This window comes from Lissotriton helveticus, chromosome 6 (assembly GCF_964261635.1).
Source record: "Lissotriton helveticus chromosome 6, aLisHel1.1, whole genome shotgun sequence".
NCBI classification, from domain to species: Eukaryota; Metazoa; Chordata; class Amphibia; order Caudata; family Salamandridae; genus Lissotriton; species Lissotriton helveticus.
In genome coordinates this window covers 1,910,804,923-1,910,827,927 of record NC_136067.1, presented here as the reverse complement: position 1 = coordinate 1,910,827,927, position 23,005 = coordinate 1,910,804,923, and positions in this window count along the sequence as shown.

The following is a 23,005-nucleotide window of genomic DNA, read 5'->3' as shown; positions in this document are numbered from 1 at the left end:
TTTCAGCTCTTTGGGAACACCCCAGGCTGCAAACACTTCATCCTACACACTGAGAGTGCTGGAGGCACTTGTTGATGACACAAATTGAGCAATGGGGAACCGTGAGTATTCGTCAATTATGGCCAATACATATTTGCCTGATTGCAGAGGTCCATAAAAATCCATGGCGAGCTCTTGCCACACCCCACTAGGTAGCGTGGTCATTTGCAATGGAGCCGGAGGGTCTCCCCTGTTGACCAGCTGACACTGGGGCAGTCTTCCAGAGTTGACTCCACCATCCAATCGAGGAGGGGAAACCACACACATTCCCGGAGAGCTCGTTTTGTTGACACCACTCCTCTGTGGCCTTCATGAGCAAGATTGACAACACCCTGCCGTAGCTGTCTGGGGATAACAATCCACTGACCTTACAGTATCAAACCGTCTGTGGTAGCAGACAGTTCATCACAGACATGTCGGAAGGCTTGCATCTCCTGCTTGACAGTCGGATCATTGGCATCTTCTTCACTTTCATGTCTCCAACGGTTTGTCTGGAGCCGACGTAGCACCTTCTGTAAAATGATGTCTTGTGCAGTGGCTTCTCGAATGGCTTCCAAGGGAACGGCAGGTGGCTGTGCTTGATCAACCACAAAGTGGACATACTCCTCTGCAAAGGAGGGCTTGGACTCAGATGACGCTTGCGGGTGTCGCGACATGTAGTCTGGTGGGTTCCCCGATTTCCCGGGCTTATGTATGATTGTAAACGTATATTCTTGTAATCTCAGACCCCATCGTTCAATCCTTGGTGGCATCTTGGACCTTGGGTTACCATAGATCGTGACCAGCGCCTGATGATCAGTGATCATGGTAAAGTGCTTGCCATAAATAAAGACATGAAAATGTTCACACGCCCATACCACCGCAAGACTCTCCTTCTCAGGTTGAGAATATGCTTTTTCAGGATCCGACAGGCTGCGACTGGCATAGGCAACAATGCGTCTCTGATCAGAGTCATTTTCGTACTGCGCCAGAATCGCCCCCAACCCCACCGGGCTGGCATCCACTGTTATCTCCGTTTTCCGGCGAGGACTAAAGTATGAGAGATTATCAGCAGACTCCACCACCTGCTTAATGTCTCTGAAAGCCTGTTCGCACTGGGGGACCAAGTAAATGGCTGACCTCGTTCTGTGAGAGCCCGAGGCGGATGGCTAACAGTTGCATAGTCTTTTATGTAGCGGGCACAATAGCTGGCCATGCCCAGGAATGACCTCAATTCTCCAACATCTTGTGGGCTCTTGGTTTCATTCAAAGCAGTAATCTTTTCCGGGTCGGGTTTCATTCCAGCACCAGAGAATATGTGACCGAAAAATTTCAGAGTGGATTGGTGGAACTCACACTTGTCTTTGTTTAGCGTCAAATTGGCTTCCAGCAGGGCATGACATACCCGATCTTAGAGTCTTGTCATGCTCCAGAGTGTTGGATCCAAACACGAGTATGTCATCACTATAATTTAAGGTGTTGGGGATGTGTTGAATGATTTGTCGAATTGCCTCCTGAAAGATTTCTGCAGCCGAGGAAACACCAAAGCTCAATCTTTTGTACCTGAATAATCCAAGGTGAGTTGCGAATGTTGTGATGTAACAAGACTTGGCATGCAATTCCAGCTGGTGGTAGCCCTTGTTTAAGTCAAGCTTTGAGAACACCCTCGCTCCATTTAGTGCAGAGATCATGTCGCTGAGATGTGGCCCAGGGTGTCGCTCCCTTTCTATGGCTGTGTTGGGGAGTCGCATGTCGACACACAGCCTTACATTGCCAGGAGTGCCTTTCTTCGGTACGATGACTACCGGCGACACCCACGGAGTCGGACCATCAGTCCTTTCAATGATGTCCGCTGACAAGAGTTCCTGAAGTTCATCCTCTACAGCTTGCTGGAGGTGAAATGGTACTCGTCCGAGGATGTTGCGCCACTGGCCTGATCTGTTCATTTATGTGGAGACGGATTTGACACCCTTTCATTTTCCCCAATCCGTGGAATAGTTTGGGAAACTTATTGATAATGTCCGGATCATCATTGACCCTACAAAGAATCTCGACAAGCCGTAGGCGCTCCGCAGTTGGCAAACTGAGGAGACAGTCTGCTTCCGGGCCTTCGATCACATGTATGAACGCAGGTATCGTTACGGTATTGTGTCTAAGTGTCGTTGGGAATTTCCCCAAGCAAGGAAGTGGCTCCTTGGCCAGCCAGGTGAATACCCAGACGTGTGCAGGAGTCAATGGTGGCTGAGGCTTCATTCTCTCATATTCAGTGACCGGAATGTAATTTAGCAAAGCTCCACTGTCCAGCACAAATTTGGTTTCGTGGTTCCCCACGCTTATATCTATGCGTGGATATTTCTTAAGGTGGTCAGGATCTACATCATGTTCACATATTCCACTGTGTATTCAGAATCTCTGGATGTTGATCTGGAGTCTCGGGATGGCGATCTCCGTTCCCATAGAGACCTTCGTGACTCCCGACTGGAGTGTGACGAGCCTGAGGATAACTTCGGTCTGTCTTGGACTGATCTTATGTGATGTTTTCTCGCATCAGAGCGAGATGGCCTCGTTGTTCCACTCCGTCTCTCCTTTTGATATTCCCCACACATCGCTTCAAAGTGATTCGTCCACCCACATCTTCTGCAGCGCTGACCCATGGCAGGGCATGCATCGACGTGGGGATAGTCGTAACCGCATCGATAGCACCTTTTCGTTCTCCCCGGCTTCCTTTCACTTCGACCAGTGTCACGCCTCTTATGCTCAGTGTGTCGTTGACGGGATGACGGCCGAGGTCTCCATTGTTTCTCCCTTGAGTTTCGACGGCTGCCGATGCTGGCCTGCACTTGACACACCTACTCTCGGCTTACATTCCGTCCAGTTTCAATGTTTCTAGCGTGTTCTTCCGCCTGGTCATAGACGCGAGTCATTTCTTCAATGTCATCCAATTCATGATGCTTCCTCTGTAGCCGCATTCGGAGCGTTTCAGAGTGGCATCCATCGATGATCTGTGACTTGATGGCGGCATCTGTTGAAAAAGTGTAAACTCACAGTGCCTCGACAATCGCCGCAGTCTGGTAATGAATGTACTCATTGCTTCATCTTTACCTTGACGAGCCTGATGAAATGCATGTCTTTCATAATCAACATTTCTTTTGTGGAGAAATTTCTTGTTCAGGGCTTCACGCACCTTGTCATAGGTTCCTACTTCCGTAGGAGGGAGGTCTTTGATTATTTTGCTAATTTCTCGGCCCGCTAGATTGCGGAGGGCAATCAATTTTTCCTCATCTGCTGTCACCTTCGACCCTTTAATGTAGTCTTCAAAATCCTCAAACCACTCCTGCCATCTGGGGCCCATGCTCCCTCCAGTGGTTAGAGTTAGAGGTTCTGGGGCCCGCAGATGCAACACCCCTGTGATGATTGGTTTGACCTCGTTTCGTTGTGGGGAGGTGTTCGGGGTCACCATTGTGGCAGCACGTCCTTTTTGCTCTTTTCCTTAACTTGGGCTAACTTATTATTTCCTCTTATCGAGTGCTCGGGCTGATTCGTGGTTTCCTACTTGCTTCGGCTTATGCTTGTGTATTGTTTCTGTTTTACAATGACTTGTGCTTGTTTGTATTATCGCATTTGCTTTTGCTCGTGGTTGTTTATTATTTGTCACTTGCATTAACTTGTGCTTGTTTGTTTTCAGCAGTTCATGTGTGCCAAGGCTTGTTCATCACTGACGCGCCTGACCTCAAAATGGCCGCTCTCGAATCACACAGGGATGTTCTTTCAGGTTGCCTGACTCCAAGATGGCCGCTCCCTTGAATTCCCATTCACCACGAGGTTTGGGGCTGCATTTACTTTCCAGACTCACGGGGCTCACGCGGCACTCACCGGTAACTTTCCTGGCAGGCGGCAAGTCTCCTTCAGTCTATCTCGTGCCTCTCGTCCTCGTACACCCTCAGGTAGGCTCGGGGTCAGCTCCCGATTATTTGCATGCCATTCCCCACGCATCGGGGGTGAGCTCCGACTTTCAGTATTCTCGCTCGGCAATTTTTCTTTTGGCCTTTTCACGGCTCTCTACACCGCTGCAGACGGTCTTAGCCTCCAGGGCTCTTCAGGAAGTCTGGGGTGGGCTCCCAGCTTCTTCGTTGGTCTCGTACGGCTCCCGAGCTCACTCTCACTTTTGGGCACGAAACGGCCCCTGGTTTAAAATTTCATTTGGCGCTCGACCGCGCTCCTCTCCTATGGCTCCACACGATCGCTGAGTCACGGAGCTGGGGCACTGGCTGCTGGCCTCTTTTGGGCGGCAGTTCCTTTGGGGCGCATACGTCGCGACCGCGACTGTTCCTCGAACTATGCCCCCGGGACAGGACACTGTTTCCAGGGTTCAGAGAGAGAGCAGGCTGCTCATCCCACCCTCGTCGCCAGTTGTCGTATCCTGACTCATAGAAAGACAGACTCACTTCATTATGTTTAAGGAGCTTTATTCTCTGCTTCCTTCTCCGTCCCTGTCCCTACTCTATCTGCCCACTTCCAGCCCACGCTCCTCCTCTTCCCCTGGTCCCCGGCTAACTCCACCCACCCAGCTACTAGACTGCTGACTACATTACAAGGATATTGTCACATAATCAATAACGGAGGTTACCCTGCCATTGTGAAACTTCTGCCGAACCGGCTGATCCCCAGGTCACCTCCTGTTTATTATGGTCATATTACAGCTGTTAACTAGGGTCTCCAAGTGCCTCCCGGACAGATCCCTCTCCGATTCCCCAAACATGTCTGGAAATGTTCAATGCCATCTCTTTATCCCTCTGAATGGAATCCCTCTTCTGTCTGGGGGGAATTGTTTCATTTAAATTGTCCATTGAAAGGATGGGCACACTAGGAAAAAGCCCTTGTGTCTTGCAGAGAAAAAGTGTCATTTCCTGGAATAGTATACCTCTACCAGTTTTTGGTGAGAAATGTGTGATAATAAGAATCAGGTCAAGAGATCCCTTATGGTTTCTTCTACTCTGGTCTGGGCATCACTTTTTGTCCCCCTACATGGCATAGCAGCGAGGAGCCCAGATACAGATATAATTAGAAAGTTCGGAGGGACGCTGGATAGAACTGACACACCAACATCATGCATTGCAGAAACCAAAAAGGCAATGCCCCTGGCAGGTCTGCCAAAATGTCTCTTAATTGAATTTACACAAAAAACAACATGGTTCGGCAACCCTCCATCCTCAGTTTTCCCAGGTTCCTTAAAGCACCGCTATTACCACTTCATTGACCTGGATAACCTGCAAGAGTGACAATAAGTTGATTTTCTTGCAAGCTATGTTCCGGGACAAAAGATTGACCCTGATGACATCAGGATCTCTGAAAAAGTAGTTTAGAGAACCCCCGTTTTGCATTAATGGCCCTCACTATCCAGTTCCATGCAGACTCATGTTTTACCTGTGACTCCACCCGGGTAGTGAAGGTTTGCCTACCCTCCTCTGGAGGAGGACCCAGATGGTGTCACCAGTAGAATTGGTGACAGATTTTGATCACCACAAAATGCCCTCCTCTAGACAGTCTTCCCCACTCCAGCTCTGCCAAAATGAACGCCCTCCACATTGGAAGCCAAGGGAATAGCATGATCAGCCTGGGCAGGTCTCGGCACCACCCTAATGTGCGACCCCTCAGACTCAGCTGGCATTAGGGTAGAAGCAGGAGGTACCAGGCGCTGGGGAAAAGTAGCTGATTCAGGCAGCACCTCAGTATCCGCTGATATACCCACATCTTGAAGTGTATTCTTTCTTGTTCTTTTCTTGGTTATTCTCACAGCTGTCCTTTTTACCTTCTTTTTATTACTCTTTTGTTTGTTATTACTAAACCCCCTTCCCTGCTGCGAGCCTGACTACTGGGTTGTGGCTTCAGGAATGGATCTCATAACTTTTTAAAGATCAGAAAGTCTTTGCAGGGTTCCTCCAGGGCCAGAACAGTCTCAATATTCATGCCAACGTGGGCAGAAAGCCCTTCCTCCAAGAACAGGGCTTCCAAATCACTTAGGACCAAGGTTTGATCGCAATTTTTATCCTTGACTGTGTGGCCTGAATTCACCCGCCTAGGTATACATACCTGAAGTGCAAGTAACCAAGCTATTTGTGGGAAACTTATGCTCTTCTCCAGACCCATTGGTCAGCAGATTATTCAGTATTACTGATAGCATTTCTAAAATGTGGTTGAAACTGTCAATGTTCTTTCCTAGTAGAGACAGAATAGATGCCAGAATGCTTTCAAGACTCTGCAGAGACCTTGAGAAGGAAGTTTAATCTACTGAGATGTTCAATGGGGGATCCTGCAATAATTCAGGAGAAACAAACAGATCCGATAATGTAATGCTGGGAGTGCTCGAAATCAAGGCCATAGATTGCTTCCGCTGCATTGGTGTTTCAGATTTAACTTCCATCTTCGCCCAGGGACATCAGTTTAAATGGTGAAATGTCAGGTAGTGTGTAATCCAGACTTAGAGAAGGATGAGTGGCCGAAGGCACATGTGATGCCTCAATAACCTCCCCCTTATCGAAGTACACAAAGGGGGGCCGCTCCCCTGAAGAACAAAACGCTGCCCCTACCTGCAGTGCGCCTTGTTTTTGAGTGGAAGAAGGGGTAAAAGCCATCCATTGTTCTACCACCTTTAGCTTATTGGAGGCTGACCTCCTCATTTGCTGCCACCATTGGGGATGAATGTATGACTACTCCAACCTGGGAGTTGTCCCCTGATAGTTTCTGAAAGAAAGCTGGTATTTTGCCCCTCCTCCCCTTTTAGTATGGCTACATGGGGGCATAGTTCCTCAGCGGGTTTGCTTTGGTCTTCTGACTAAATCTGGCGGTTAGAGTACGACCTGAACTCAATTTTTGGGTAGGTATCTTTTACCATAGTTACGTGTTGCAGCATGCAATAAGGGTCGGGAAAAAACTAAACCTTCTCTGCAACTGGGCGTCAGTCCTACGGATCAAGACACTAGGCCAGACCTGAACAAGGCCAACCTAAGAAGTCCAGAAGGGATGAAAAAGGCCCATTCAACACTGTACCCAAATGATTACTGCTGCTGAGACTCGCTCACAATGTCCTTTAGGTATGCTCCTGTTGATAGGGACCAGCACTCCAAGGCCTCAGACTCTCTAGGACTCCCAGCTCAACTTCTCCTGTGTCAGGTGGCCAATAACTTCAAAAACACCCATGTAAAGGCCAAAATCCAGCCTGGATGCCTCACCCAGACCGCCAGCTTACCTGCCCAGGAAATTTGCACTCATCTACCCCACACACAGTGGTGTGACCCACAGCCGAGCCTGGCTGAGCACTTTCACTGCCGCACCTACCTTTGTGCCTGGAGAGGGAGACAGGGGCACCGCACCAGTTGTGGCTTGCGCACCCGGGCCACTTCCGTGAGCTTGGGTGAGTTCAGCGGGGTCCAAACTTACGGGGCAAGGATACTCCAAACAGCCGCTAGGGCCTCATTTATGTGTTTTTGCCATAGGGCAGAACAGCAGGCCTTCCTGATGCGATGCCCAACAGCAAAAGAAACGGCCCAGAATGCACCATATCTATATGTACCGCGCTTTCCTGTCCTTTTCCCCTGTGCCGACACACAATAGGCTGTCGTGGCCCAAGGCAGGCACCCTTGCACAATGGTGCAAGGGTAACTGCGTTGAGGGGAGGATCGGATGGATGAGTGGAAGAGTGGATGGATGAGTGAAAGGATGGATTGGGTGAAAGGGTGAATGGATGATGGATGAGTGAAAGGGTGGATGGAGGGATAAATGAGTGAAATTATGGATGGAAGGATAGGTTTGCAAATGTTTGAAAAGTTTTGATATGGATAGACACACAGATGGAAGGACAGAATGAATGGTGAAAGACTGAATGATGGATGAAATAATTAATAGATTACAGAATGTAAATTTGAAATGGTGGATATGAGGAGTTTGATGGATGAATTGCTAGATCTTTGGATAAGAGAGCTCTTCTGGGGAGGGTTGTGATGACTTACTTTGCTTTCTTGGTGCCATAAGATCTTTAGTTCAAAGTGAGAGGTATTTAAATTTTCTGGCTACTCCCTTGCCTATGTGTTACTATTCTGTATTTATTGTGTGCTTATGTGGGTGATCTATACATCATGCATATGATATTTTGAGTGACACCCAACTGCTACTTGAATGTTACACTAGTCATTTTAAATGTGGTCATGTTTTGTTTTAGGTGTAAGGTTTTAGGGAGAGCCTCATAATGCCATGAGCTGTGCTTGAGATGTATATTGTGTTTGTAGCAATAGGCAAGGCGTAAAAAATAAACTATGTAATAGTGTATTGACAGTGCCTTCTTTAAGAAAGCGGTAATTGCAAACACAACAATGATGGACAGAATGTGGATCAATGTCACACATTCACCCCAGTCCAAAGATCTGGGCCCAAATCCATCGTTTTTCCACTCCACACCACCCTGGGTTAGACAATGGCGATATGCAAATCAGCGCTGACCCTGTGCCCCATGGGAACAGTCCAGTCCGAACTACAAAAGCCATGTCCTTCCCAGAACGGAAACAAGCATCCGAGGACCGGCCCGGTTTCGAGGTAACACCTCTCATCAGCCCGGCTAGCTTGATTCCAGTGGTGTGGAGTGCCTGGGACTCACGTCTGAGCATCCCCAGTACACTTAGAGCGGAAAAACGATGGATTTGGGCCCAGATCTTTGGACTGGGGTGAATGTGTGACATTGATCCACATTCTGTCCATCACTGTTGTGTTTGCAATTACTTCTTTAAGAAAGCAGCAGGTAAAAGCACCTCTGTGACTTCCGTCAGCTTGTGCAACTCTCTGCGAAGCCTTCATAAGTAAAGTCAGATTCCATATGTTAAGTTCCTCTTTCTGAAACATCCATAATGCGTTCCCATTGGTGGGTTCATCACAGCAAGCCTCCCTTTAGTTCACCTATGTTAGCCGCTTTACATCTCACAATGGCACTGAGATATGAGATGCTAGTCACAAAGTCTATCCGAGCAGATCTTCCTTACCACTTTTCTCACCAAACATGCCTGCTCAGGACCATGAGTTGTAAACAAAATATCAGACTGGACAACCCAGATCAGTAAAAATATAAATAGGTTATTGTCATATGAAATACCTCAAAAAGACCTGCACAGTTGCTCGAGGCTGCGGGCATTCCGAAAAAAACGTGAAGTGCACGATAGTCTCAACTAACAAAACAAAACAAAAAAAAACTAACATGAACTTTTTTGACTTGTACTTAAGTGTTTGTCTATTTACTTACATACATACTATCGAACTTCCTCTGATGTGACTGTAAAATGTACCTTTTGTGCCAAAGTTTTGTCCTGAATTTTGACCTTTTGTACTGAATTTTGACCCTTTGTCCTAAATGTTTACACTTACCGTCCTGAATGTGCACCCATGCCAGTTGGTCACCCTACCTCAAAGAAATCCAGTGGCAGCCCCTCACAGCACCAATTGTGCTGACCGCGCAAAGTGTAAAATTAGTCAAAATGAATCATGAAAGAGGAAACAAGTCTTCGTGAAATAGGAGGTGGGTTTATTAAAACCTCATCCTGCAACAGCCAACAGCAACTGCCAGAAACAGAATATCCAAAGCATTACATTCTGAGTTCTAAGAACCCCAGTAAAGGCTCACAAGTCTTAAAGGAGAGGAGGGGGAAACATCACACATCTCCCTACAATACATTTGAATAAAAAGGAAGTAATACAAAAAAGATTCAGAGAATATAGGAGAATTGAAACTAAGCAAACAAAGAAAACATGTATAGAGAATATCATAAAAACAATGAAGCATGTTTAAACATAATCTTTCAAATAAATGGGAACTCTACGAGTTCTTTGACTCCTTCTGAATGAAGACGAAGACCTGTTAAAAGAAGGGTTAGACAGAAAATGGAAATTATCACGTGAATCACTAAAATGAGCAGAGTCTCTTTGAGAAGACAAATGTGGGTCAACAATAACTACACGACTCTTATTCCAGATTCTCCCATCATCAGTTTTAACAGCATTTTTAAAAATCTTGATCACAGCTCTAATATCAGAGTATGTAGACCAAGGTCTGCGTCCCACAGGAGTCTTTATTTTTACAAAATCCCCCACCTTGACTTCCTGAAAACAGACATTTTTCTTTTTGTCAAAATAAGACTTGCGAGCATCTTGTTTGAGTAATTCTTTAGCTCTCCAAGAACCAATATCATTGTCCACCAGACCTTTATTCATACACATCCACCCAGGGCACAACAACGTGTTAGGGACCCTCCCTTTGAACAGCTCAAATGGAGACCTGCCAGTAGAAGAATGGGGGGCAAAGCGATAGGTGTTGATCCTGTCCTGAAGGGTGGACTTCCAATTCAGACTAGAAGAGCGAGCAAGCTGTATTGACTCTTTCAAAGTCCTATTAACCCTCTCAATGGCACCATTGGTTTCGGGATGGTATAAGGAACATCTTTTATGAACTATTCCACATTTTTTTAGAAAATCAACAAAAACCGAGGAACAGAATTGAGGCCCATTGTCAGACAATAAACTGTTAGGAAAGCTTTCCTTATTGAACAGGGGCTCTAAAAATTTAATGACAGCATCAGAAGTGATGTCTCTGACAGCAGAAACCTCAATCCACCTGGAGTAGAGATCGATTAACACAATTAGATAAGGAGTATCAGAGACACCAGAAAGAGGACCTAAAATGTCGATGGCAACCTCATCCCAAGGATGACCAGGCAAAACCCTTTTCACCATTGGCATGTGTCTTGTTTTTAAAATCTTATCACTAGCACAACATTCAGGGCATTCTCTGACCATTCTCTCAATTTCTAGATCCATTCCAGGCCACCAAAATTGCATGCGAAGAATCTCCTTGGTTTTTACAATGCCCAAATGACCACAATGAGCATGTACTAATAATTTTCCTCTTAAAGTGCTAGGAGGAACCAGCTTGGCCCCTCTAGTTAAAAGACCATTGTTAACAGAAAGTTCATCAGAAACTAATAACCAAGGCTTAATCAAACGAGTATTATTCTTCAAAGACTGAATGACATTAGAGATTTCTTCATCCTTCTCTAATTCTACTCTCCATTCAGATTCGTCAATAGCACCATCAGTCACCTCGCACACATTCGTAAACTCTTCCCAGTCACCTGAGTCATCGACTTCGGAGTTGTCAGAGTCAACTAACCTTGACAAGCAATCTGCTGATTTATTAGCTAGGCCAGGAATATACTCCACTTCAAACTCAAATTCTTGTAACGAAACAATCCATTTCCTGATCCTGGAAGATATAGCATCTAGTCCTTTTTTTGAAAACACTTCTCTCAAGGGTTTATGGTCAGACAAAACACAAATTTCCGTGCCCCAGATCAAATTTTTAAACTTTCTCAAAGCCCAAAAGATTGCTAACGATTCCTTCTCTATTACAGAGTAATTACACTCCGATCCTCTGAGACAACGAGAAGAACAGCAAATTAGAGCATCTTTGCCATTCTTCTTTTGAACCAAAACTGCCCCTAATCCCTTATCACTTGCATCCGTAAACATGACAGTGGGAAGACCAGGAACAAAAGCATGGAGAGAAGGTGCTTTATTTAGCTCATTCTTAATACACAAGAATTCCGCTTTACATTCACTTGTCCAGTCAAAGACAGCATTTTTTAGTGTCAATTTCCTCAAATTACAAGTCTTGTTGGCAAAATTAAAGATAAACTTACCATAGAATTCCGCCATGCCTAAAAATGAGAGAAGTTCATCTCTGCAAGTTGGTTCTTTTACTTTATCAATAGCCTCAACTAACTCCTTCTTCGGAAAAACACCATTACTAGTAATCCGATGACCTAAATAATTAACTTCTTGTACCCTGAACTTACACTTAGACCTCTTCAAAGTCATGCCAGCACCATCCAAACGTTCCAGTACCAAGGAGACTCTTTTATCATGCTCACCAATATTACTGCCATAGATCAACAAATCATCTTGGTAACACTTAACGCCAATCAAACCCTTTAAAACTTTTGACATAATCCGTTGGAAAACAGAGGCCGCAGATACAAGGCCAAAGGGCATCCTCTTAAATTTGAAAGTACCCATAGGTGTTACAAACGCAGTCAAATCTTGAGAAGAGTCATCTAGCTCCACCTGATGGTAAGCGGAAGCAAGATCAAGAGTGGTAAAATACTTGGCACCCTCTAAAGTACAAATCATCTCATCTATATTGGGAAGGGGAAACCTATCAACTACAACCTCCTTATTTAAAGATCTTAAATCAATACAAAGACGAATCTCGCCAGTGGGTTTTTTGGCTATAACCACTGGAGCAAGCCATTCAGTAGCTTCAACCGGTACAATAATGTTATTCTTGACCAGCTTGTTTAACTCTTCCTGAACTTTAGGCTGCTCCATAAGAGGGATCCTTCTGACTTTTGCTACAACAGGGAGAGCATTACTTTTCAATTTAATGTGATGCTTATAACCACGCAAACAACCCAAATCTTCTTTGAAAACATTAGGAAATTGTTTAGCCAAATTCAAAGACAGTTTTTCATCACTTATGTTACATACTGTATTAGATATTTCATGAATTTGAACTTGAGGAGATGCATTGGGATCAAGTGTAACACCCAACTGGCGTTGATGAAGCCAACCCAACAGTGCGTCCCCCTTTTTTGACACATAAATCTTACCCACAATAATGTGAGAACCAAGTTCAATCTCGGCCATGAAATATCCTAACATCGAAATAGGTTTCTCACTATAACCTAAAGGCAGAATATCACATTTAAATATTTTCACCTTTCTTTTAAACAATTCATCAAACAGTTTTTCATCAATTATCGTTATCTTTGAACAAGAATCAAATTTAAAATTCACCATTGAATTTTCTACCTTGACCATGAACGATGGATGATCTGGTTTATCATCCTTTACCTCAAAACAAATAGATCTCACTTGTGGTTGAGACCATCTCCTCCTAGAGTTATCACCACTTTGTGTCCTTGTCCTGCAAAACTTTGCATAGTGACCTTTCTTGTTGCATAAGTTACAGGTTACTTTTAAAGCAGGGCAAGTAGGTGCATTAGCTAAATGCGTGAATTGACCACACCTAAAACATGAAAACCTATTATATGGTGGATATGATGCTCTAATCTGTTTTTCTTCCAAATTCTCCCCCACAGTTCTTTTAACTTGACAGACAGTCTCCTCCACTTTAGTTTCATCTTTTGATTGAGATACCAAAGGTTTGTCTTTTTCCTTTCTAAGTTCTCCAACACATTTTGTCATATGTTCAACTTGTTTAGCGATTTCTAAGACTTCCTCAAGAGGAGGTTCGTCTTTCAACCAAAGTTCCTTTCTGATCTCATCATGTGCACATCTTAACACAAATTGATCATGAATCCTTTCATCAAGGGATTGACCAAAATTACAGGACGAAGCAAGTTTCCTTAAAGAAGATACATATTCCTCCACCGACTCATCTTTTTTTTGTTCTCTTAGGCCAAAATGGTATCTCTCCATTATAGTACTAAGTCGAGGTAAATAATGCCTATCAAGTTGTACAATCGCTATCTCATACTCATTTAGATTTCTCTGTTCAGCAGCCGACAGGTGAGGTAAATGTTCAAGTACATCCTGTCCTTACCCTCCTAGACAATGTAACAAGAGGGAATGCTTTCTTTCAGCACTCAGGTTCGTTCCACAAACTCTTGCATAATTTGCAAAAAAAAATTTCCACTTCTTCCACTTTACGTTCGGCTCACCTGGACTTGTTAGACAAAATGCAGGTTGGGTAACATTCTGCATCTTCTCCTTTTTTTTTTTGCTTTTTAAACAAAGGAAATAAGGTAAAACATTTTTTTTATAGTAATGTTGTTCCTTTAATAATTCTGTTTCTTTTATGTAGATAGACTTATATTTATATTATTCTTCACTTTTAAAGTATACTTTTGACGACTTTTCTAGTAAATCCTTTCTCTCACTTATGTGATATATATATTTTTTTTTAAAACAGATGAACAATGTACACTCCTTTTCCTTTTCCTTTTTTTTTTTTTTAGTTAGGAAGGTTTCAATAATGCAACTATGAACACGGAGCTGAAATGTCCTTGAAGACGTTCTGATTAGAATGAGCAATACAATGGGAACAGATTGCGCAAGTATCTTGAAACGCAGCGTTCAGATACGTCTCTTGGAACGCATCGCTCCGATTCTTTGAAGCACAAGCAGGGAAGTCAGGAATCAGCGCGTATGGTGTGCGCGCTGTGACGTATTCGTCAGCGCGAGCACATAGACTGCGCGAGATGGGTGACGTCGTAGGTCGCGAGCAGACCAGCAAGGAGCTGAGCGCGAGAAGGATATAATGCTCGCTTTACACTAAATATAAATGAGAATTTCCTTAGACTCCCTTAATTTACGCTTAAGATTAAATTATCTTCCGCTTCAATTGCCACCCGCTCTCCTCACCAGATAATTGCAGCCGCTGGGAAGACCACGCTTCACTTCTTTACGAGCAGCCGCTGGAGGAGAGATCAGGTCAGTTTCTTTGCTGAGTTGTTGAGTTGAGGTGATGACTCCCAATCGTCGCCAATGTAAAATTAGTTAAAATGAATCATGAAAGAGGAAACAAGTCTTCGTGAAATAGGAGGTGGGTTTATTAAAACCTCATCCTGCAACAGCCAACAGCAACTGCCAGAAACAGAATATCCAAAGCATTACATTCTGAGTTCTGAGTTCTAAGAACCCCAGTAAAGGCTCACGAGTCTTAAAGGAGAGGAGGGGGAAACATCACACAAAGGAAAAACACTGGGCAGGGCAGGGCAGTGAAGGCCCTGGGCCGAGGCTCGGGCCCAGGTATGAAGAACCGTAGCAGCCGGATAGTTTGGCCCCAACAGCAGCTGCGGAATATCGGGCGAGAACCGGACGATTGATATCACCCCGTCAGCGTCATGAACTGCAAAAAAACAAAATTTCACCTGTCCAAGTAGTCGATGTATTAAATGTAAAAAGCAGGATACAATTTTAAATATATTTTGAGGACCACGGGGCATATTATCAAGGGGGTTTAAAAGCCAAGAAAGCGGAGATAAAACTATCTCCCTATTACCTAGCTGTCGCTAACTCCAGTTAGCGACAGCTAGTAGGGGATAGCGACCATCTTGGGCCCCGCTTTGCATGTCAGTGATATTTATCACTAATGACATGCAAAGTGGGCGTGCCAAGATGTTAGCGACTGGAAACAGTAGCTAACATCGCTATCTCCTATTACCAACTTTTGAAGATATTCGCTCCAAGCGCGAATATCTCCAAAAGCTAACACCTGCCCCTGAGCAGTTCTTAGCCATGTTATCCAATGGTAGGTGGATAACATGGCTAAGAGCATTAGCTCGATAATGCATGAATATCGCTGACTTTTCAGCGATATTCATGCATTTCGGCCGATTTTTTATCGCTTAGGAGATATACCTTGATAATAGCAAGGTTCCTAAGCGATAAAAATCGCCGCAGCTCGGCGATAAAAATATCGCCGCTAAACCAACATAGCGATAATTATCGCTAGTTGTTGGTAATATGCCCCCACATTCCTCCAAATATACAACATATAATCAAAGCCATCATGTTTACTATACACACAAACAATGCACGTGTTGAATATCCAAGAAAGGATCAGAGCCCCCTATGATTTATAAAAGTGTGCATAGAATGGATGAGTTCTTTTGTGATGTGTCCAGGAGTCAAGCATGTTTTTTCATCAGATTAATTGTGTAAAAATGTATCCCTAATGTATTGTGACGGTCGATGTGAAAGCCAGTAGGATGGCTATTCAGTAGGCGCTACCGTGAAAAGTGTTTTTCAAAATACCGATTTGAAGAAACCCTAAAACTCCATAATACATCAACATTCGCTCTTATTAAGTCCTAAAAGGCAGTTATCCTTCGCATCTCAAAATAAATATTGGCCAAAAATGTCAACATTCCAAATGCTTTCATTTTCCTGTGCTCTTGCATATCCATAACAAGATGTGCGGTGTTTTTCATATGGCATTTAGATTTCATCTCTTTCAGGCTGAAGTAATTTTAATATAATCTGTTCATGCAATGGTCACTCAATGAAAAAACCTCAGAAAGCCTCTAATGAGATGCTTCGGCACAGCCATCACCCAGATGTGTTTAGTAAAGGAATGACAGCACCTCCTCAATGCTGTTTTTAAAGCCCATGTTTTGAAAGAACTAGCGTTTAGTTTCTTATGGAATGGTGTTTGCACATTCCCCAGCTGTCTGTCAGTGGTTCTGAGATTCATCAGTTTAACCAACTTTTGCATATTCTGGTAAATATGCAAGATCAGTATTCTTAATTATATTTTATTTCCTCCAATTTGCATTGCCCTTGATGAGCTATACCTCACTCCAGACAGCAAATGGGTCATTTAATTACTCTGTACGATTCTTACCACTTAATATTAATGTGATCATTTTTTTGATGCACCGATTTTATATTATATGCTGAATTTAAACAGCGTGTCTTCCTGTGTGAAGGACATGCAGTGTTGCTTGGCAAAATTCTCAACTTCATGGAAGAAACACAGACCCCTACAGCAAAATTCTCGACTTCAGTGTGTAACGAGTGCATGGTTTGGAGGGGTACCACATCCCCAGCAGCCCCTACAGTGCAGGAGGGTTCCCACTTTCAGTATAAGGCTGTGAGTATCCATTCTGAAAGCTGCTTCGTTTGAAACTGTTTATGTTATGTTATATTATGTTATGAGGTCTTATAGAGCGCACAGCTGCCCCAGCAAAGGGGCGTCCCGGCGCTGATGTCAGAAAACGGCACAGCCTCTAACAGAGAAAAGGCCCACAACGGAGGGAAGAGGAACGTTTTGATTACCTTACGCAAAACAGTTCTTCAAGCTGCGGATGGAAATAGGGAGCGCGTTCCAAAGTTTGGATGCCAGAGTATGGTAGGAACGCCCCCAGGCACGGACACTCCTCACCCGAGGGATAGCCGCCAAATGCTGCCCCATCGACCGAAGTTGGCGGAAGGTGGTGTATGGTGCAATCAGATTTGCTAGAATACAAAGGGATGTAGCGTTCAAGATTTTAAATTAAATACAAAGGGAATTGAACTCCATATGTTAGGCCACAGGCAGCCAGTGAAGCCGACGAATGGCACTTGATGCAGAGCATGTCCTAGGCAGGCCAAGGAGAGTTCTGGCCGCAGCATTCTGGACCCTTTGCAGTCTAACGATTTCAGACTTGTTCGACCCCAGATAGAGTGAGCTGGCATAGTCTAGTCTTGGCAGAATTGAAGCCTGAACAATAACCTGCCTGATGGTGGGTCAAAAAACCCCAACAACGGTTTGAGCCCGCACAGAATACCAAAACAGGTCCCTGCCACCTTCTTGGTTTGGATCTGAAAGCTAAGGGCGGAATCGACCCAGACACCCAGGTTTTGTACCACCTGTTTGGGGGCAGGTGTATGCCTCAAACTGACAGGCCACCAGTGCTCGCTCCACAGCTCAGAGTCATTCCCTACCAGCAGTACCTCAGACTTGCTGGCGTTGAGCTGGAGACAGTTGGTAGTCATCCACTCAGCGATGGCCTCAAGATCACTCCGGAACTTACAAAAGTCTCGAGTGGACTAATCAGAGAGTGAGACTACCAACTGTGTATCATCCGCATATGATACTGCCGTGAGCCTTCTGATATTAGCCACCATAGCTGGTGGTTGAACATACAAGTTGAAGAGGGTAGGGCTCAAGGCTGAGCCCTGCGGCACCCCCTGTTTGGTAGTATGGGCTCTAGAAACAAAAGGTGGGGCTGATACCTGGAAGGTGCTCTCCGAAAGAAAAGAGGCAAATCTGTCCAGGGCTGAGTCCAGGATGCCCTCCTCCTCCAACCGCTTCGGATCTGGTGGGACACAGTGTCGAACGATGTACTAAGATTTAATAAGATCAGTGCCGTGGTATGACCCTCGTCTAAGGCCCACCTCAGATGTTCGTTCACAACAAGAAGAGCAGAATCCGTGTTGTGACCAGGGCGGAAACCATTCTGAGAGGGATTCAGTACGTTATTTTCCTCCAAATAGCCCGTCAAGATGGAATTGATGCAGGCCTCAGAGATCTTGGAGACCCAAGGCAGAAGGGAGATGGGGCAAAAACTCTCTTGTTTGGCTGTTTTTGTGAGACACATCCATAGTTTCTGTCTGGTTATGTGTGATAGTTGAATTTCTTATGTGTGACACCTAAGGGCATTTACTAGAAAGTGTTGTAGCGCGGTGTTACGCCAAAATTGGTAACGCTGCAGTTTCAAAATGCAGGGATGAGCCGTACTTACAAAAATACATCACACCTCTGTGTTTCCCCCACCGCTGGCGCTAAAGAAGCTGCCTAGCGCCAGCACATACAACCTTGTGCCATGTTGCAAGGTGCCTGCGCTGCAGGGATCATTCTTTATGTGCAGAAAGGGGCATCTTCCTGCACATAAACAATCTTTACAGGCGATTTGCTGTTTCTATGTGTGCTGCAAAATGCAGCACACAATAAAGAGCAACATTCGAGGAGAAACTAAACATTTCTCCTCGTATCGCCTGCTTAAGTCCAGGTATTCCCTGGTGATATTTTTGACGCTGCCCCATACCTTGTAAATATGGGGCAGTGTTAAACAGCAATGGGTGTTGCGGGGAAACGCCCACTGCAACACCCTTTGCATGTCGCTTTCACGCTAAGTGCTTTGTAAATCGGGGGATTATTTATAAGGCGGCGTTAAGCGGCTTAACGCCACCTTGTAAATAAGGCAAAGGGCTTAACACCACCAGAACATCTCAAAAAGTGCCGTTCTGGTGGCATTAACTCCTTGTAAATATGCCCTTAGCGTGATAATAAATAGAGAACCAGGAACCAAATAGAGAACAGCAGTTAAATCAGTGCAGTGAGAAATATTTCACAAATTATCCCATATTGTGTTATAAAAACTGCCTCAAAACTCCCCAATGCTCCCAAAGTCGTTCGCACGGTCAGTCAGTGTCAGTAACCTGCTTTCATTTGCTGTCAGGATCACCTGATTGACGTATTTGGCACTTTGATAACCAATAAGTTTGTTTTTAGGGCCATTACTATAGTTTATGAAGCCTGCATGCTATGCCAGGAACATACTTCAGTTATATTAATGGGACAGTTAAACTATAGCAGTCTTTCATAGACAATACATGATAATCTCGAGCACCAAAAACAAGCCGGAACCCCTTCTCCACTTTTCAAGGAAGTGACATCTTATCCATCACCACTGTGATAGAATGAAGCAGGTTACAAAGCAGGTGTTTTTAAATGTCAATGTTTGGTATGGGAAACAAATGGCAAAAGAATAGGGCTACACACTGGTTAGCTCCCTCACAAAGGCGTTTGGTGTTCAGGGCACATCATGTGCACAAGTAAAGTTCAAGAGTGGCCCTTCCTCCCCCCATCATCCTTCTTTGTTGCATGGTGTAGTTCCAGTCCTCGGACAACGACACCTGTCTCACCTCACACCTGGCAAAATTAGAAAGAGCTGGGTTCTCCCTGTCTTTTCTTGTTGACATCCTGCAGCACGTCTCCATAATCAGAAAGCCATTGGGCAGTTTCAGAGCTCAGTAGTTTAAATTTGTGACAACAAAGTGAAAGCAGCTTCAAGGGTACCTCGCCTCTTTTTGATGCTGTGCCTTGAGCACTCAGGATCATGATGACAGGTTTATCTATTTACACAGTGCCACGTCAACAGCAGAGTTCCTGAGCAATTTAAAAGGAGCTCTAAATGGCAAGACATTTAGGGCCCGATGTAGTTAATTTTTTTTTACCGGTTCATAAATACCGACTCATACCGAATCGGTATTTATGAACCGGAAACCCAAATGTAGGTAAACATCCGGGAAAAAATACAGATTCGGTATCAATCGGTATTCAAAGTCGGGAAATACCGAATCGGTATTTACCGAATCGGTAATATCCGAGTCGGTAACACCCATACAACCCTATGGCCTTCCAGTCCCATAGGAATGAATGGGAGACACCGAATCGGAATTTACCGAATCGGTATTTACCGATTCGGTAAATTCCGATCTCGAAAATTCGAATACATGACATGTGAGCCTGTGCACCCATCAGGGACACCCACCACACCCCACAACAAAGCATCTGAGAGATCAACCAATCAGGTGCAAGTACCACACCCCAGTACCTGGAGGTGGCCACACCCATGCAGGTGCAGAGCAACAGAACTGCAGAGAGAGCTGGAGGGGAGACAGAGGAGCAGGCTGCACTGAGATCAGCAGAGAAACAGCATGGAGTCACAGGAGGCACAAAAGGATGGAGGGGACAGAAAGAGGAAGGTTAAATTCAGCCCAACAGAGCTCCAGGTGCTGGTGGAGGAGGTTGTGCAACACTTCAGCCAGCTGTTCGGGAGACAGTCTCTGCAAGTAGCTGAGTCTGTTAAGACGAAACACCTGGCTGGCAATACAGAGCAAGGTCAATGCCCTAGAAGGGATCCATCGCGAAATTGACGACATGAAGAAGAGGTGGTATGATCTGAGGATCACCACCAAAAAAAAACTAGCCACCCAGAGGAAGGAATCAGCAGCAACCGGTGGGGGGAAGAGCCGTGCCCCAAGCCTCACCGACCTGAAGCAGCTCGTGGAATCCACCATGGAGCCTGAGAGCATACATGGGATCGGGGATGTTGATAGCTCAGCCAGAGCTGCAAGTAAGAAAGGTAAGATGCATGGACATGTACCCCACCCATTCCCAGGCCCCTTCCCCAATGTGGGTGAATCACTCACAATCCAGCACACATGACTGTAGTCCCCAGCAAAGCATCATGGTAGTTGTAGTCATAGGTACATACATCAAAGCTGCCAACACCGAACCCTGCATGCCATGCCACACTCCCCATACACAAACAGTCTAGGCAAATGAAATTGTGTGTTATGAATCTGTGTTGGGAAAACACGCAGCTGATCATTGTCCATGTCTGTTCACAGGAGAGTCATCGCGCAGAGCAGCGCTGGGAGGGGAGTGTAGTGCCACAACAACGTCTGCGAGGGAGAAGGCCAAAGACACAGCTGGACCTAGCACTGTCCCTGAGGATACAACCACACCCCAGGCACCCACAGCAATGGAGCACGACACCACTGCTCAGCCACTGTCGCCCCTGCTGTTCGAGACACAGACTCAGCCAGCACCTGCAGAAGCCACAACACCCAGCTCAGGGTCCCCTGTGCATTTGAGGCCAAGGAGGCAGGACGTACCACCTTTAAGGATCCTGGAGAGCTCCGATGAGGAAGTGGTAGAGGCTCCCAGACCTAGTACACCAACAATGGCTGGCCACGCTGGATAACTTGGGTCACTGGGATCTGGCCGTGCAGGTGACCGTGTCCGTAGGGCACGAGAGCAGGATGAGGGGCAGAATGTGCAGGGGTTCTTCGCTGGGCTGGAGGCCACAATGGTCAAAGTCCAGCGTATGCAGGCCAAAGGCATCATGGCAGTGCACCGGCAGGTGCGCATCCTGAATACCAGGATGTCGGACATCGATCGGGGGATAGGTGCCATGGCAAAGGGAATGGAGGCCATGGGCAAAGGGATGGAGGCAATGGGCAAAGGGATGGAGTCAATGGCGGAGGGGGTGAGGGACATGGGGGTGCGCATGGGCACCCTCTGTGACAGGCTTGAAAGTGACCACGAAGAGAGGTGCAGGTATAGGCGCGAGGTCAGGCTGCTCAATCAGTCGATTAACCGGTAGGCAACTTCTACCACCCTGCAGTGTCGCCGCTCTGTTAATCTGCAGACTGACATTGTACACTGCTGCAGTGACTTGTCCCGGGGGATGGGGAGGGTGACCTCTGCAATGGAGGCAATGCTGACACAGCTGACAGCCACAGGTTTCCACCTGCTTCCAATCCATGTTAAATACCGACTCTTAAATACCGAATTTCACGAAATTCGGTATTTCCTGACTTTGCTACATCTCAAATGGCCTTTTTTACCACTTCTTATTTACCGACTCGGTAAATATGAATCCGGTATTTACCGATTCGGTAACTTACCATTTCTTATTTACCGATTCGGAGAATATGTATTCGGTAAATTCCGATTCGTGTAATACCGATTCGGTGTTTTACCGACTGGTATTTACCGATTCGGTTCGTTTTTGGTGACATACATCTCGATGCACTTATACCGGTCGGTAATGGCCGAATTCACCGATTTTCGGCCGTTACCGACCGGTATTTGGCTACCTACATCGGGCCCTTAGTTTCAATGCAGTGATGGGGTGCCAAGCTCTGAAATGCGTTAGGCTAACCCGCAATGCGTGGCACTTGGCAGGGCTGCATTCTACCACGAGGCTCCGTGATGTTCCTTTAGCCATTTCAACTTTGTTTCTCTACGAGTAGTGGAAGAAGTTAACAATGCATATTTGCTTTTGTATTGCTCATTCGACAGATATGATCACAAAAATACGTAGATAAATACACATGAGAAAATAACAAGTTTGCTGGAATCCATGGGCGCACAAACTGACTCATCCACGAACACCAGCGCACGCACCGAACAACTGAAATACATGCTCAATGCACATAGCACAACAGAACCACCAAAACGTATGCACGCAGACTATCAGACATAAAGTCGTGGGCAAGCAGTCCTACAGGCACACGCACGCATTAGAAACAAAACATGCAGCATGCAGATGGACCAACAGACATGGGAGCATTCAAGGACATTGACTAACATGCCTACAGGTGTCCATGTAACCAGACTAACAGACCACCCAGACACAAATTCAGTAGCACACAACCAACATATCTACATACACACAGACATACACACACGCGCAGACACATAGGCACACAATATTGTAATAAAAATAGAATGAAGAAAAAAAGACTAAGTGGCAGTTTGGCTAAAAAATGATGTACTAGCTGCTGTATGAGTGTATTTACGAATGCAGAT